General features: G+C 40.1%; 1 protein-coding gene and 1 long non-coding RNA gene across 2 annotated transcripts in view; one reads left to right on the top strand and one right to left on the bottom strand.

Moving 5' to 3' along the window:
- LOC141950220 (uncharacterized) overlaps window positions 1-6,400 on the bottom strand; it is a 44,310-nt gene extending 37,910 nt beyond the window's left edge. The window contains exon 1 of the long non-coding RNA XR_012630961.1: window positions 6,342-6,400. This is a non-coding gene — a long non-coding RNA (uncharacterized LOC141950220). The remainder of the gene's footprint in view (window positions 1-6,341) is intronic.
- A 1,246-nt stretch (window positions 6,401-7,646) lies between these two features.
- PPFIBP2 (PPFIA binding protein 2) overlaps window positions 7,647-17,079 on the top strand; it is a 106,196-nt gene continuing 96,763 nt past the window's right edge. Inside the window, exon 1 of the mRNA XM_074884292.1 lies at window positions 7,647-7,681. The gene's annotated coding sequence lies outside the window, so the exon portion shown is untranslated. The remainder of the gene's footprint in view (window positions 7,682-17,079) is intronic.

Genomic DNA, 17,079 nt, shown 5'->3' with positions numbered 1-17,079 from the left:
AGTTCTGGTTTTATTTGGTCTAACAGAAATTATGGTAAAGCCCAGAAGAAACGGTTTTGAACAGAGACAAGCTTATTTAGAGGCTTACAGAGCTGCAATCAGTGCAAAATCACAACAGGATTCAGAGGTCATTTGCAGTGAAACACACGTTTTCTCAGCATCAACCAAAACTCCTGCAGCTGTGGCACTGCGATCAAGCCGAAAACAACCCTCCTGAGAGGGCTTGTGCTGGTACTTAACTTGGTTCCCTACCAGCTCCAGTCCCAGTGTGGTATAAAGGTACATGAAGGCTGTATAACTTCTGCCCCCAAGTTGTAGTCCAGTTCTTCTCCCAGAATGGTACAGCTAAGGGGGCAGGAGAGACAAAGAATGTCTCTCAGATTTCCTAACTGAAAAAGTACATACAGGAAACTCACAGCTGGGTTTAGATTTGTTTATCTCCAACCATAGGGATATTCCCCGAGCCTTTAGTTTGTGGTAAGATCCATGCATCTATACAGAGACCATCAAGTACAATAGACATGTTTCTTGATTTGCGTGAAGAGGGCAAGATGATTTATTTTGGCCATACAAGAGAAAGGAGAATTTTAAAGTTTTATAAAACTATTTATAATCCCCCAGTAATACTATCAGATTTACATAAAATCTACTATGAATTCAAATATTCATCATCTATTCATCACCTCCCTGATGAGGACAGGCTGAGAGAGTTGGGGTTGTTCAGCTGGAGAAGAGAAGGCTCCAGGGAGACCTTACAGTGGCCTTCCAGTAACTAAAGTGGCCCTACAGGAAATCTGGGGAGAGACTCTTTATCAGGGAGTGTAGGGATAGGATGAGGGGTAACTGTTTTAAACTGAAAGAGGGTAGTTCAGATTAGATATAAGGAAGAAATTCTTCCCTGTGAGGGTGGTGAGACACTGGCACAGGTTGCCCAGAGATGCTGTGGCTGCCCCCTCCCTGGCAGTGTTCAAGGCCAGGTTGGACGGGGCTTTCAGCAACCTGGGCTAGTGGGAGGTGTCCCTGCCCATGGCAGGGGGGTTGGAAGTAGATGATCTTTAAGATCCCCTCCAACCCAAACCATTCTATGATTATATTGACTTTTTCTTGATATTTAGCTTTAAATTTATAGGCAATACATTGGGAAATTAATTAACATGGCTGTAGTCAGGTTTTATGATATAAGACTTCAGGTCCCTATGCTAGTTCATTTAAAAAATAAAAACATATCAGGAGACATTTTTTTGGTTATTTCTAAAATCTAATGAAAGAATAGTGATCAGGGTGTGGCAGTCATCTACAAATTAGGTTTACAGCTGAAAGCCAGGGCAGGGAGAGGAGACACATTAGCCTAAAAAAACCCCAAATATAAGAGTGAAGAATTGCTGAAACCTGCAGTCTGGAGGACAGACAAAATAGGTCTTAGGTACTAGATCAAGTTTCAGAAAAACACAAAGTTTACCTCTGAAGGCAGAGAGAGGAATAAAGAGAAGAGGGAAATGGCTAAAAGTCAGACAGAGTCAAGAAGGGCTCTTTGACAGGAAACCTGTATTGTGCAGAAACAGGCTACATGCCCCCAGGGGACCTGTAAATCTGGGAGTTCTGGTTGCATGTGTCAATCATGGCCAATTACTCATTATTTCCAAGCTATGCACACTATGGTGCACACATATAGGTTATCAGCTGCAGGATCCAAGACAATCATTAGAATAGAGACCTGCTCCTTTTTTCCATTGTTGGCTTGGGTTTTGAGGTTGGGTTGTTTGGTTTTTTTGCAATAGATCTTAGTGACTGCTTGCAGGCTGACCCTTAGGATAATTTTAAGGTGTGTATCAGCAAAGACTTAGTTATACTGTTGCCCACTCTTCTTTAATCTCCACAGAAGGTATCATTCATCCTCTATGAAGTCACATCTTAGCAAACACCAGAAAACAACAAAAGAAAGCTGATCAGTAAACAACTCAAGAGCTCAGGCATATGACCGAGTTCCTGCTTATCAGCTAAGCCACAGTAACTGACCTGGCCTGCTCTGGCTAATGTAGAGGTTTGATGAAAGTGGCTTAAACTAATCTTCACTGCCTGAAAGTTGCAACAAGTCACACACCACGGCTCATTTCTGCAGCTAAACAAGCACGGAGTATTTTGTTATATCAGACTAACTGAATCATAATACCAAACAGCATCGGCTGGAGCTGCCTAAGGTCTGCCTCAAAAACAAAGGTGAAGGCATGACTTATTGCTTCTGTAGGTACGGTTATGAGGAAAAGAACTGTGTGATAGCAACCATAACAATCAAAGACAGAAGCAATAAAGAGCGTTATTTGGGAAAAAGAGGACAGAGACCCTTGTCTCCTGGCTCAAAACTTGCAGGTAAGATGAACTTGGAATTTTTCTGCTGTTATGGTCTCTCCTGTGTTTGAAGGTACAGGATTTTGTGTGTATTTTTAAAACAGGAAAGATTGTACAAAAAAAAAAAATACATCTTACTTGAATCAAACCTAAATGCTGGCTAGAAGCTTTCACAGAAAGATAATAGAAAAATGGATATCTTTTGAGTCAAGAAACAGCTTAATAATGTCTTATATGATTCATGATACTTTCTAGCATATATTTTTTTTTACCATTTCTTAATGCAACAAATTTAGACAAACGCCAAATCCCCCAATGTTATCAGTCCAGTCTGACTTAAATAAGTCCCTCTACTCAAAATTACCTCAGTAAAGGAGATGGAATAACAGCTTATATGGTACTGCATTCTCTATACATAAGCATGCAGTAACTTACTGTACAAGCTCTATTTTCCAAGCTGCAATAAGAAGGCCTTTGCCTGATGGTTAGAGCAAATGCAGATGCAGATGTTTTAAACAGCTGTGTCTGCCTGAAAAGACTGCAGCTGCCCTCCTTTAGCTTTTCATTTACTATGGTAAGCTTGCCAACCCAAAAATTTATAAAATGCCTCAACATATGGAGGTAGTATTTACCTGGGAGCCAAGAACATTCATTCCCAAACTCTCCAAGATCACCCGTGTCTGATTTTAAAACTGAACACTAGATGGAGCTCTGTCCTTGTAGCACCAACAGGTAAATTTAGATACTTGCAGCTGTCTCAGGTAAAATTCTAATTAGTTACATGCAAACGGCCAGATCAGTGGCTTGTTTAAATGTCTTTTAAAATGCTGAACAGAAATAACAGTATGATCCTGAAAGCCTTTTTTAAGAACTGCATGTGTCCGTGAAAGCTTCTGGAATATGAACAGAGGACTGGGGAAAAAAACCCAGATCAAAAAGTATAGTATTCTCCGACAAAACTATCTCTATATTAAGGAATTTTTTAAAAAGTATTTCATCTGCCCTAGTATGAGATATCTGAAAAGAAGACTTTTATATCATGTGTACAGCTACAGAACAGCTGATGCTCTAAACTATGAGAGAAAAAATAGTAAGTTCTGTTTTAGTATCAAGAAGCTGTAGCTATCCTGCAAGATTGCAAGAAAATTTCAAGTGTAATTTTATGTAGAGACAAAATATCTTTATTTAAACTCTCCTCTTGAATATTTCACATTAACTCCACCAAATGATGACAGGGAAAAACCCACAAGCATATTTACCCATTAAAAAAAGAGTATACCACATATGCTAAAAAAAAAGGTTTCAAAGGGTAAGAGAAGGATGTGCACCTTACCAGAGGAACTGGCAACATGGCTGACCACAAATCTCTGTTAAAGATAAGGCAGGCTACACTTTCTAATGAGACATAATGGATTAGCTGTATGGAGTCAATGGGGAAGGATTCTCCAATACATTATTTCCGGTCTACAGTTGATTTAGCCAAATTTACATGAAAGGAAATCTCTGAGCATTTAAATGGATTTTTTTTTTTTTTTTCTTCACAAACAAGAGATTATACAGTTCCTGCAGGACTATGAAAGTTGCATCACAATGTTTATTCATTGTCTTAATGCTGGTGTTTCACAGCCTGTACAGTCTATGAATAAAGTACTGTGATTTGGGCAAAACAATGAAATCACACTGTGACTAATCTTTGCTGTGGTCTTCTTGGAGTAAAGCTTGTGATAAAGAAGGACATGAGGTCTCAGGTATCTGTTGTGAGAATTCTTGAGTAAATTGGTAATGAAAAATTAGAATGCTTGGGACTGAGTTTAGACTACATTAGTTGCAGCTAATTTACTCCCCTTTACAAACAGTAAGATTAAAGCTTTATAAAAGCTTTTCAGCAAATAAAACAGCAATTTGGAACATACTGCAAATTGATGTATCAAAACATGAATGTTTGTTCCTGCCTTATAGCCATGAGCTTCTATCTAGGGAGCGTAGCCGTTTAGAGCCTTCATCCAAGTGTCTGTTTTGGTCCCTACCCTTCAGTGACTATGAACCATTTTGCCACTTTTCTGTACAATCCAGCAACAGACCAAGCACTGCACTACGAAAGAACAAGTAACATGCATAAGCCTAAGCACCATGCAGGCATGCTTGCAGAACATGACCTGCACTCAAATACAGGGCCTCTAAGCATTGTCAGCGTGACCCATAATGTGACTGTGACACTGAGGAAGAGAAACTTGGACAGTTCTGCTCAGTAATTTTTAACAAAATAAAAGTATACCCTGGTAAAGATAGTTACAGAGCAACATGTGGGATCTCACAGTTGACCTTCTACTGATTTTTCAAGATGGAAGAAGTGAAGATGGTCCATAAAGCAGTGTCCAGCAGTGTTGTCTTTTGGGGTTCCTAACTTGTTTTTTTCATAGGTCTTTTCTGAGAGGGATGGTTATGCTCTCCCTGAATAAGCTTCATTGTTATATAAGAGGCAAAGACTTAACACAATGCCAGCTTTGTGACAGTAATGTGTCTGTACTACTGCAGAAAAGAAACAAACCTCTCTTATTGAGGGGGGACTTCTGGAATGGTAATTAGCTGAGAGGCCAGGACAGCTGAGGGAGTGCTTCTGAAACCCGCTACACTGAGAAAGAGAGATGCAGAATTAATGTACTTCAGTTAAAATTATATTAAAACAGGACAGACAGGATCAACAAGCTAAAGGTAGCCCAAAATTAGGATTCTCTCCGCTTTCCAGTGGTACAGCAATATTGTAGTAGTATTGGCACTCCACATATCAAATACAGAAACAGAACAGTAAAAAGATTACACATGAATACCATGGCAGTAGTGGGACAGTGGTTCATATTCTATGCTTAGCCTGTGCTGCTCAACCTCTTTGCTTCTGCCTGTGCTTCCCAAGGGAGTGGCAGTAGCTGCACAGCCTCTCTGCTGCACGTCCTTCCCCTTCACAGCACGAGGGCAAGGCGCCACTCGCCTTCCTGTGCACTGGCTGACACTGCTTTTCTCAACCACACACTGGAGTACAGCATGTATCAGCAGGGTCTTGACTACTCCGGGTCAGGAATAAATAAGAAAGGAGGTAACAACCCTGCGTGGCCATAAAGGAGTAAATGAGGTCCCAGATGCAGCTTCCATCATGTGGAAAGTGACCCAGGCACACGTCGTAGACCACCAGTGAGGCTAGTTGGGCAAAGAGAGAGGAAACCAGCCTTGTGTTGAAAAAGACTCCCAGCTTTGCCCAGACTGTTCTAAATTCCACTGACCTCTTCCCAAATGGTTTAACGATACTAAAACAAGCAGCGCTATAGGAATACTTTTTGGTATCAGGATTACGAAAGATGCTTAAAATGTTATCAACCATTAGAATTTTGACCACTCCTATACATGACCTATTTAAGATGACTACCTCAAAGCTGAGAGGAAAGACAAGAAAAGTTCAAAAGCAAGCCAAATTAATACACAGCGTGTGGATTCCTGACAGTTTTAATTATTCTTTAGCATGTTCAGAGATGTTTCAAAGGCGTTCTACTTCACTTCCCATTTTCTCCCTCTCCCACCTTGGGCATGTTTGCTCTGTAAGTGAGGTCCAATTCTTTTTCTGGAATATCTGGTGTGTGATTCATAGTCTCGGTCTCATGCATAAGTTGAAAAGAAAATTGAAATCATACATAACTCTTCACAAGGTGAGATAGTGCATCAGTTGGTAACAGGGAGAAAAATGTTTCAACATTCCAAATACAGTACAAGCTTACACTAGGCAAAAGGAAATTCTAAAATTGAGGACAATTATTTTAAGTAGTAGAATTACATTAAAACATCATGCATATTAAAAAAGCTTAGACTATTTAGATAGAAATAAACATCATCACAGAAGGAAGACAGCAAATTGTGGTGGTCGAAATACAACCACTCCACAAGCAGTGAAAAATGTGCATTTTAATTATATTGTTGATGTTACAAGTACTCAAAACTCTTTAGCTCACCTTCTGCTAAATGTTTGCTGTTGTTTAGCCAACTCCCCAGAAAACTGATGTAATCAGAAGTACTCAGCGGACCTGTGTCAGTATCACACCTAGGAGGACCTGTTCGGGTAAAAACAACAGAAACCCTTATCAGATTTTGGATCAGCAAGGCACCCAAAGAGAACAGTAAACTCCCAGTGACCAAAACTTGCAGCACTTTTCATATTTCTAGAAGTAATCTTAGAATCTCTACAGACAGAAGAAAAACCTATACTTTTTGAGTGTGAGTCTTTGTTTTATGTGTTGCTTCTTTGGAGACTTCCTGTACTAGAGATTGTTGTAATCATAAACATAGCATTAGAGAATGTTTTTGAAACAGGAGTCAACAGAAATATGACATAAAATACTTATAGCAATATAAATGGCCTATGCTATTATTTTGCTAACAGAAATAAGTGCTTTAAGTATAAGAACACCTGATTTTTAAATATTTGGAGAAAGAGTATTGCTTTTCTCAGTAACATGTTTCTGTTAACCTAGAAAATTCCTGGTATATAGGAATATGCACAAACATATGCCTCGTAGCACTATTTAAAACAACATAGTTTTAATCGATTGTTCTACTTCCCATAATAACGATACAAAGAATAAAACTCAGAAATTGGGGGTGCGGGGAGTGGGGCAAGTTGTCCAAACCCTTCCCTTCCCACTGAAATTCAGTGCAGGGCTGACAGTGCCCAGTTTCCATCTCTGCAGTGAGGAGAGGGGAAGGGTTTGTGTGGAGCCAAGTCCTGGAAAGCCACAGCCCGACCTGGCCGGTCCCCGCAGGGCACATGGTAGCTGCGGAAAGTGAGACCCGGCGAGGCAGGGGAGGGGTGAGGCACCGCCAGCCACAACCCCTGAAGCCGGCTCTGCCTCCCCTGGCCGTCCCGTCACGGACCAAGCCACGCACCGTAGCCTTGGCACGGCCTCGGTTTTCCGCTCCATGCGGGGCTGGCGGTGGGTGTCCGGTACACACACCTCCGCTGAGGCCCGGCGGTGCTGAGGGGAAGCGGCGGGCGGGCGCGCCCCTGCCTGCCAGCCGGGCTTGGCGGGGCACGTCTTCGAGGCGGGGGTCCCCGAGCTCCGGCCGTGAGGCGGCTACGGGGCGGGTCCTGCCCCTGCCGCGCCGGGCTAACGACTGCCGCGCGCCGCCCGCCGCCGCTTCGCACCTGCCCGCCCCCTCCCCGTCACGTGGGGGCGGCCGCCGCCGCCGGTCCCGTCACCACAGCTGGGGGGCAGGGGCCGCCTCCCTCAGCCGCGTGGGGGGCGCGCGCCGCCCGCCCTGAGGCGCACCTGGCGCCGGCAGCACGGCCCGACAGGTCGGTCCCCGCGGGCGGGCGGCGCGAGCCGGGGGCGGGCTGCGCGGGAGGGCGCTCGGCGGGAGGGTCCCGCCTCAGCGGCGAAGCGGTTGCGCCGCTCGCCGGGCGTTTCGGGTGTCCCCGTGGCGCAGGCTCGGCGGTGGGTGGCGGAGGGCCGGGCCCAGCCGTCCCGGGGGCGGCAGCGCGGGCACGCGGGCTCCTGGCGGTTTCTGGGGAGCTTCGGCCGTTTTTCCTAAGGCGATCCCTCACGAATCCTGCTGCGGGGGTGACCAGCTGCCTGTTGCTCTCCCCTCTCAATGCGTGGCTGTTGCTGGGACAGTTTAAGGACTTGTCGTGGTTTAACCCAGCCGGCAACTAAGCTCCGTACTCTTGAGAAGACTTTTAAATAGACGCGGCTCCCGTAAGTTAAATATTTATTCTCCCAGTGAGCAAAGCTTTGAAACTTGAGTTCAGCTAGCAGGTCAGTAAATAAACCGTTTTATTGGCATAGAACTGTCGATTCAGAAACTCTGCTGTCAGTAATGACATCCAGCTGCAGCCAGGTTCCCTAAAGTGGAAGCGAGGTGTTCTCCACCCCCGGTCTGTAATTGAGAATTAATTCGGGAAAGAGGTATGTGGGAGAAATAAGGTAGTTCAAAGGATGTTCAGAAGAGGAGAGCTGGAAGATGAAACTGGCTGTTGTGGGCTGTTTTACCGGTACAGAGATAAGGGCGGTAAGAGCGTGAAGAGATGTCAAGTGATCTCCAGTTTTCATCGTTCAGCACTCATGTTACCGTACTGCTATGATAAAAATACCTCACCTCTAACGTTTACAAGAAGGATAAGGAATCGCACCCCTTTGTGTATTAACATTTGTTCAGTTTTGTATGGGGCAAAATAAGATGTTAACTATTAATTTGTTAGGTCAGTAACTGTGGCTCTGACTGTGTATAGGTAAAGTGCAATATGTGCTTTTGAAGATTTGCATGTACAACACATGTATGTATTTCCATAGTCATAAAGGTCTTCTACAGTTTTGGATTTTTAATTGCAGGGTTTTGGCAGGAGGGGGAATAGTGAGGGGCACTTTTCTGTGTTTTTTTGGTATTTGGTTTTTTTTTAAACAGGAACATGTGAACAGGTGCATGAAGGGCATTTGTGTGGAAATGTGGAAGGAGTAGATGGGAGAGCAAAGAAGGCTGAATTTCAGCTTCCCAGGTTTATTGATTTACTTTGCTTGTGTTCCTGACTTTGACTTGGCTCTGCTGTATGAACTTAGCTAAAACCAACAAATCTTTATGATTCCTTGTATCTTCCTAATGGAGAAATGCTTGGAGTAGAACTCGGTATACCAGGAGAGTGAAAGGATAAATTGGGACAAAGCTAAGCAAACATGGGTTGTTTTTAAATGATGTGGGTTTACCCTCTGTTTGCTGATAGTTCCAGTTGGAAGCAATTGTAAGGGCCTCTTGAAGCTAAAGGAAACCCGGTGTAAATTTGAACAGAGGGAGAACTCAAAAGAACTTTAGGTTTGTCTTCAAGATAAGTATAGCTTGGTACAAGAATATGAGGTGAAAATAATATATTTTAAATAATATAATTTGTAATATATAAAATAATTTCAAGTCCCCGTAACAAGACTTAAGCTGAGGAATAGCTCAAGACTAATCGTGCCACTGTTATTTATGTGTTGTAGACGCTCATGATATGCTTGTAACTGTTACAAACAAATGTTAGCATCACTTTTGAAAACTTAAATGCTTTATTTACCTAAGCCAGGTAATGATCAAGTGTCTTGGCAAAACATATAGCAGTTTATCTATTGTACATCTGGGACTCTGCCCTATGAAAAGCACAGATTTAAAGGGAGGGTGCAGAAATTAATGTGTGGTTGAAGCATGGTAGGAATTGGGGTGGGAGTGTTGTTCCCTGGTTCCATGTTCCCTTGCTGCTTTCATCTCCTGTCCCAGGAAGCTGAGGAATTGGAGGAATGGTGGCAGAGGGCACTGCTGCTACCACCTTGATTTCACTCCACAAACCCCGTCTATATAAGAACTATGCTAGAAGCAGGGAAGGAGTAGGTAGAGATGGGGTAATAAGCACTATCCTCCCCTCACTCCTGCTGTATCTGATCTCACTTCATCTTTGTTAATGTGGTACCAGCAGTGTGGAAAAGTGATTGGGGGAGGTGTAAACAAATAGAATACATTGGTGTAGGCATAGACTAGAGAAGTGCTTTCTGGGTTCTTGAATCATTTCTCCCTGTTTTCTCTACACTGAGTCTCTGTTACTCTAGACTGTCTGTGCAGGCTCTAAGGCAGCATAATGTGACTTGATGTGGTAGAGTGTTTGAATGGAGGATGGGAAGAGAACAGATGTAAAAGAGTAAGTGAAGGCCTTAAGAAGCACATTCCCCAAACACTTTGACAGGGTCAGTAAACAAGGGGGAAAGGCAGAGGGAGAATGTTCTATGAGTGCAAAACATGGGAAAATGAAAAAGAACAAAAGATAGTGATCCACCTTTTTTTTTTTTTTTTTTTTTTTTTTCCATGTGCAGCTCTGCTTCTAGCTGTCATTTACCTAACTTGTTTCCTGTTTGTCTCTTTCTGGTCTTTCTTCAAAACAAACAAACTCCCACAAAAACCTATAAAGCACTTCTCCCTAGACACTACTTTCACTCATATTAGACTATTCAGATACAGACCAGAAACTTCGTTCACTTTCCCCACAGCTAGGGATTTGTTTGAGCCTTTCAGCTCAAACAAATGAGGGCCTTGACCTGGTAAGATTAGCAAAGGACTATGTTCTTACACATAATGCAGAGCCTCAGTGAGGCTTTGCTAGTTACCAAAAAATCCACCTTCCTCCAGAAAATGATATTTACAGGAATAGGATGAAAGCATCTTCTTGCTTTAGATGTCCGTAGTATGATTCAGAGGATTAGGTGTTTATCAAAGCAGAGAAATGATGCATAAGGAAATGTGTTTTGTGATAATGATCACTCAATATAGATGCAAATGTTATCATGCAGTGTACTGTACCAAGCAAGGCTTTTCTGCATTTTCCAGCAATACCTAATAGTGTAGAAACAGTAATGCAACAGAAGACAACATTGTTTAGGGCAGTAAATGAGAACCTTCAGAAGTCAGTTTTCTGTTAGTGAAGTTGCATCATTCAAATCTTTGGAGATGTTTATCACCTCATTTTGTCACCTCATCCTCAGAAGTGAATTCAACTTCTTAAGATACAATCTTGAAATTCTCATAAGCTACTGAATAAAGTTCAGCCAGCAATGGCTGCCCTTGGAGGCATGCTTGATGAGTTACCAGAGTTCAGTAGATGCGTAGGAAATCATTTCACTTTAGTAACTTGATCCCTTGAAAATTGGAAAGTTTAAGCCATGTACTATTTTAAGTTCTCTAAATTTTTCCCGATTTGCTCTTGTCTATTCTGTGCTATCAACTCACCTGTTACTTTGGAGAGCTAAAGAAACTGAGACTCTCACCTTTGGACAATCTGTTCTTTAACTTTGTCTGATCACCAGCTCTGAGGTGATAACATGTCTTTGATAAACTGTGACAGCTTGAATTTCTTCTTGCACCCCTTTACAGTATTTTGTAGTTCTTCTTTTAAATAGATGCACGTTAAGCAACACAATAAAGGTACTTTCTTTTTTTGTAGCTGGATGCCTCTGCCTATATGTTTTAGCACATTTTTATTTCAGGTCTCTTGTGACCTTGTAACATTACAGTTACCTCTTTTGTTTGCCTGCATCTTCGTGTGTTGACTTACTATAAAACCATTTCCCAATAGCACTTTTGCTTTTATTTGGCAATTCATTGATGCAGAGAACAAAGAAGTTAAATTACAAAGATAATTCCTTTCTGAAAGAAACATAAAAAGTAAATCCTGATGGCATTGTTGCCAGTCTAGGTCAATTTGTGGATTTTATGTTTATACTGTGCATTTGCCAAGTTACAATGTAGTAGTTTAAAGGACTGTAAGCATGGCCTGGATTTTAAACTCTTAATTTGATAACTGGTAACGCAAGATTGTTATGAATATTGTGTAGCTTACTAGTATTTCTGGAAGACCTGTAACCCAGAGTTGCTGAGGGGAAAGAGCTGTGTATTTTCATACTGATCAAAGAGGAAACTTTGGTATCTTCACATGAATAAGACAGGACATTACTTCTCTGCCAGATGATCAACAAACTAATGGGGAGCCATTAGTGTTTTTCTCAACTCTATGTGATATATGAAACGTATTCTTATATTTATTTTATACGCACATAAAAATGTCTGTTCATCTGGTTAGCTGAATTTTCTAGGTAAAACTTGAACTAACTGAAGATAAAAGTTAAAAATTGAATACAGGGAAAAATAGAGTGCTTTGTGGTTTAGAGAGGGGAAAAGATAACAAACCTGATGGTGACCAGATAGTATGTGGCAGACAGCATGCCTGGAATGGTAAATGATGTATCTGACTTCCAAAAAGTTGCAATGACAGAGTGTGAATTGCTGATTGTATGAGAGGTCTTTTGCATATTATCCAAGGACATGGTGCTAAACTGATGATAATTTCCTGAAGCAGATGTGAATTTGGAGAAAACAGATCAGCAAGCCTGATTCTCCTTCAGCAAAATCTTGAATTAGGCTGGAGGGGTGAAATAAGACTGAACACTCAAAGTCAAAACATGCTGGATGGAAGAAAAAGATGGGTCCAAAGCCTGGCTCTGTTGCAAGGGTTGCTTATCAAATGTGGACTGTGAGTCTTGTTTTCATTAGAGTAACATGGATGAATGAATATTCATAGAGAATGAGTCACTTGCTGGCTATGTCTTCATACTCTTGAAAATCAACAGATTGTATGCCAGTTAAATTACTAAAGATAAAACATAAACTGGTGAATTCTTATCTAGTTTTCAAGCACTGACAGTATGGGAACTGCTGTTTTACTTTATCCTGCTCTGAAGACAAGTCTGGTCGGCCTCCACATTCAGAGGTGACTTCGCTGGGGATGCCTTCTTGTTTCTGTCTGTACTGCTCATACAAAGAAGTCATTTTGTTTCTGGTTTGCACTATTTTCAACCCAAGGTTTATTTCAGAAGTCTTAGCTTGACGGGGAAATATTTGCCAAGTGTCTCCTGAATATAGTGAATCATATTTTTGTTCCACTACAGTACAGTGCAGATGGTAGCATCTGCTTTAATACGCATAATCAGAACATCTTATCCTAATGACATTGCAGTAAGCTTTATGAATGTGTTTCTGTGATGATGATGAGCTAACGCATGTAATCCAGTCAGCTCCTAAATGGAAGTAGTTTGATGTTTCACTCCTGAGAAAAAAATTTCCCTAGCAAAGAACTTGGAGAGGTAAATCTGGTATTTTAAATAGATAGGAAACTGGCACAAACCATCCTGGGAAGCAAAGATTTTGCATTTCACCTGGATGGTATTTGCTGTGTGCAGTATTAGACAGGGGATGTATTAAGATCTTCTTGCATAAGACTTCTCCATCTTTTACTTAAAACGTTCTATCATTCTGTAGTTCATAATGAAATTACTGTTAAATCATCTTTGTCCTATACATTCAGTGCCTTGGTGACATTCCAGCCATTGTTAACCTATATGCTAGTAAAAACAAGCTCTTAGGAATTGAAGTAAGTGATATGAAGAGGTGCATTCAAACCTCAACTGTTCTGTGAGTCAATTATTCTGAGATAACGCTCCCATATACTTAATAAAACTGTTCTTGTTAGGCTTAAGTGCATATCTTCACAATGAGTTAATATAAGCTCTTACCTGAAATTTAGTATTAATTCTATTCCTTTCTTTCATGTGGAAAACCTCTTTTTTCAAGTTTTTATGTCCAACCTAAGGTATGAAGTTGTGCCTTGGTTTGTTTATGATTGTAACCTCTCTATATACTTTGCAGTGAGGGTACAGCTGAGAAATCACACAAGCGTGGGTCTTTTTCAGTGGCCTTACCATCACTCCCTGAACAGTTTCACTGCCTGATTTATGGTCACCCAGCAGGCCAGGAGAAAAAAATGGCAAAACAAGTCACTGAATCTTGAGATGTATTCAGGACATGCATTAACAACACCAGAAACTGTGAGACTGTAGGAAGTGTGGTTACAGCTTCAACCCAGATACTCAGACATGGACCCCAGCTACCACCCTTGTTACCTGTGAGTTAAATGTACTTACTACTAAAAAAAAGAAAAAAAACCCAAACAAAAACACACCACCCCCCCAAAGAAGCAAATAAACCTCCTCTAGCTGAATTTAAGGCACATTTATGCAAGTGCTATGTAAGCATATATAGAGAGAGAGAAGTAAAGCATTTGTTGTAAGCTCTTTTGTAATACATACTTTAATAATTATTTCAAGAAGGGAAGAAGAACAAATCTTAAAATTCAGAGCTACTTATGTGGACCAGAAACATAGACTAGTTGTAAAATGTCAACGAAAGTAGGATATGTAATTCTCTTAAAGAATGTGTTCATTGTATCTAAAAAAAATCAAAACAAGTTTCCTTCTTTTATTGAAAGTACTCTCCTGTAATGAAAAGTATATATACAAAGTATTTTAGTGTTAGTACAGATTATATTAAACCTGAAAATCTCAGCCATAAACATTATAAATGATTATTTAAATATTTCTTGAATTAAAATGTTCTTCAGTGTAGGAAGCTGAATGTATCCAAAGTAGTAATTTTACCTGAAACTGAAATGACAGTTTATGGTCTGATTTGGCAAACTTCATATGTACAAAAGGAAAATCATTTTAGAATCTTTTGTTACTATAAGAAAGGAGAGTTGTTACAACAAGCTTCTGTGCAGGAAAAAGATCTGTTCTGGCCTGCTTTGCAGAACATATTGTAGTGTTGTGAAAAATACTTAATATTCCACAATAGTTACTCACCTATACTTTGTCCAGTGCATGCAATGTTTCATAATAGTTGTAGATTAAGCTAAGGATTAGTAAACCATTGCAAGAATCGTGGTCCAAATCTGTTTTGCTTTGATTGTATTCTCCATTTTAATTAGGAATTTTGGTAGCATCTTCAGTTTTGTTCATAGATTGTGAAGCCCAACTGGTTCTTGTTTCAAATAAAGTACTTGCAAAAGGACAGGCTGCAGAAGACTTCAGTTTTTTTTAGCATGGGGAAAGGATTTTGTGTTCAGAGTAAATTTTTTGGTACAAAGGGAATTCATGCTCTAGAATGAGTTTAGTTTGGATTCAGCAGTCATTTATAGTTTCTTCTCTAATCAAAGGTTCTGATTATCCAGGAACTAATTACCAGGAAAGGGACTAGCAGCTGCTCACTTCCTTTGGAAACCCAGATTTGGGTATTTAGGAGGAGAGGTTCCAAAAGGATTCCAAGAGACTGATAAAACTGCCATGTGAAGCAGCTTGCCTAGTTTGCCAGGCAGTATGCCTGTAAATATCATTTTACAGTGAATGTATTTTATTTGCTTTTCTTAACTAACAAAGTAAACAGTACTGTTTCTGTCATGGAGCAGAGAGGAGACAATTTCCTCATGGCAGAGCAGTATTTCGGTGTTTGTTAACATGACCATATTTTTCTTTTCAAGTAGGAAAAGACTGGATGTGTGTTTTTTTCAGAATTAATAAAACTGTCTTGAATATTTCCACTTGGAGTTTTTGAAGACCACTGAAACACAGGGGACTAAATCTCTCTTTATATATAATAGCAAATCAAATTTTACTTACAAGTTTAGTATGAAAGTATAAAGATGTCATCATCACTGATATGGGAGCAGACTTTGATCCATTTTCTGGAACATGAAATAAACTGAAGAAGCTGTTAAAGAACTCAGATTTCCTTTGCTCTTTGGAAATAGAAGAAAAAATTAATTTCATCCAATGGGTGGTCATTTGAGTAGTTCAATCTTTTTTCTGTTTTGTTTTTTTTATTTTGATTATTATGCACTGTCACTTGGTCCCATATGTAAGAAGCTTCTGAGGTATTTTTCACAGAGAAATCGTTGCTGTTTAGGACTGTAACAGTGCGCTTTAGGACTTCTGGCCTTGCTATAATGACACTCAGGCCCTTTAAAATAATACAAGAATTCAGTTTCATTTGTCTTCTGTGTCAGTACCAAGGTGTCTAGTCTATTTATCTCAGAGCCAGTAAAATTTGACTTAACTTTATAACAAAGTATTGCTTCAGGTACTGTTACACTCTAGCATTTGCAGTAACAACTGCAATTTTTCTATTTATTTCAATCATATGAAAGTTTTTCTTTGGACTGGAAGTAACACATATTAGCACAAATTTTAGACTACAGTTTTAGTTTTTGGCAAATACTTTTGGGTCATTGTTCTCATTCAAGTAGTTAATTAAAATACTTATCTGGAAAAAAATCCAGGGAAATCTTATGTATGTTCATTATAATGGTTTAACTTCTATTTTCTTCATGCCTTAAAAGTAATGGGAATTCACTATTAAAAGAGAACAAAAGTAATCCTTTATACATACCCATTGATGAGTTATGCTGACAGCATCCTGAACTTCAGATGTAAATATGTATATAAAAACCAGAAGAATACTGAGTTTATGAATGGTTCTGTTTCTAGGTCCAGTTCTTGCATTGTTTGTGTTGAGAAAGGCATTTTTTAATTTGCGAAACTTCCAAAAGCTTTCTGAAATAAGTGTCCTAGCAAACCTGTAAGCCAAAAAGACTGAACCTTTGGAGGCTCATACATGGAACCAGTTTTACTGAGCAGTTAGCCTCTTTCCGGAAATAGCATATACTTTTTAAGTTTTGCAAATTCAAATAGGCATTCTGATGCATGGAACTGTGGCTGTGCATTTTCTTACCTCTTAGTCCTACATATCATTATATTTTCTATATATTATCTAAGGAGGAATTTAAATTGATTTGACTTACCCTTGATAACGTGATTTGACACGGAAACTTGTTCATTTTACATTTATATAGAACTGAGAATAAATGCCTTGAAATCATTGGCAGACATGGCATGATGAGCTTTGTGGTTGGTAAGAACTTGAGAATGCCTAGCATAGTTGATGATAAAAGGTGCTACGTGTAACAGTAGATTTCTGGGATCTCTTTTGTATCCGCTGCCATCGGATGTATCTACTTTATGGAAGCACCATGCTGGGCACTTCAGAACTCTTTTGTAATCCTATAAGAGGTCTGCACCAAATACTCAAAACTGGATATACAATTACCTGAAACTTACTTGTTTCAGCTGTGGTGATAGAGCAGGAACAGTAACAACGTGCATAGATAAATGTGAAATAGAAAAGCTGAGCACTTGAGTGAGTTTTCAGTGTGGTGATTTTTGCTAGCTAAACATGTTTTTCTGTGAGCAAATACAGATCCTCCATTGAATAGGTCGTTGAGGAGACCTATGTATC

The sequence above is a fragment of the Strix uralensis genome, chromosome 15 (genome assembly GCF_047716275.1).
Source record: "Strix uralensis isolate ZFMK-TIS-50842 chromosome 15, bStrUra1, whole genome shotgun sequence".
NCBI classification, from domain to species: Eukaryota; Metazoa; Chordata; class Aves; order Strigiformes; family Strigidae; genus Strix; species Strix uralensis.
Note: the sequence above shows the minus strand (reverse complement) of the source record. Positions and strands in the feature narration are given on the sequence as shown.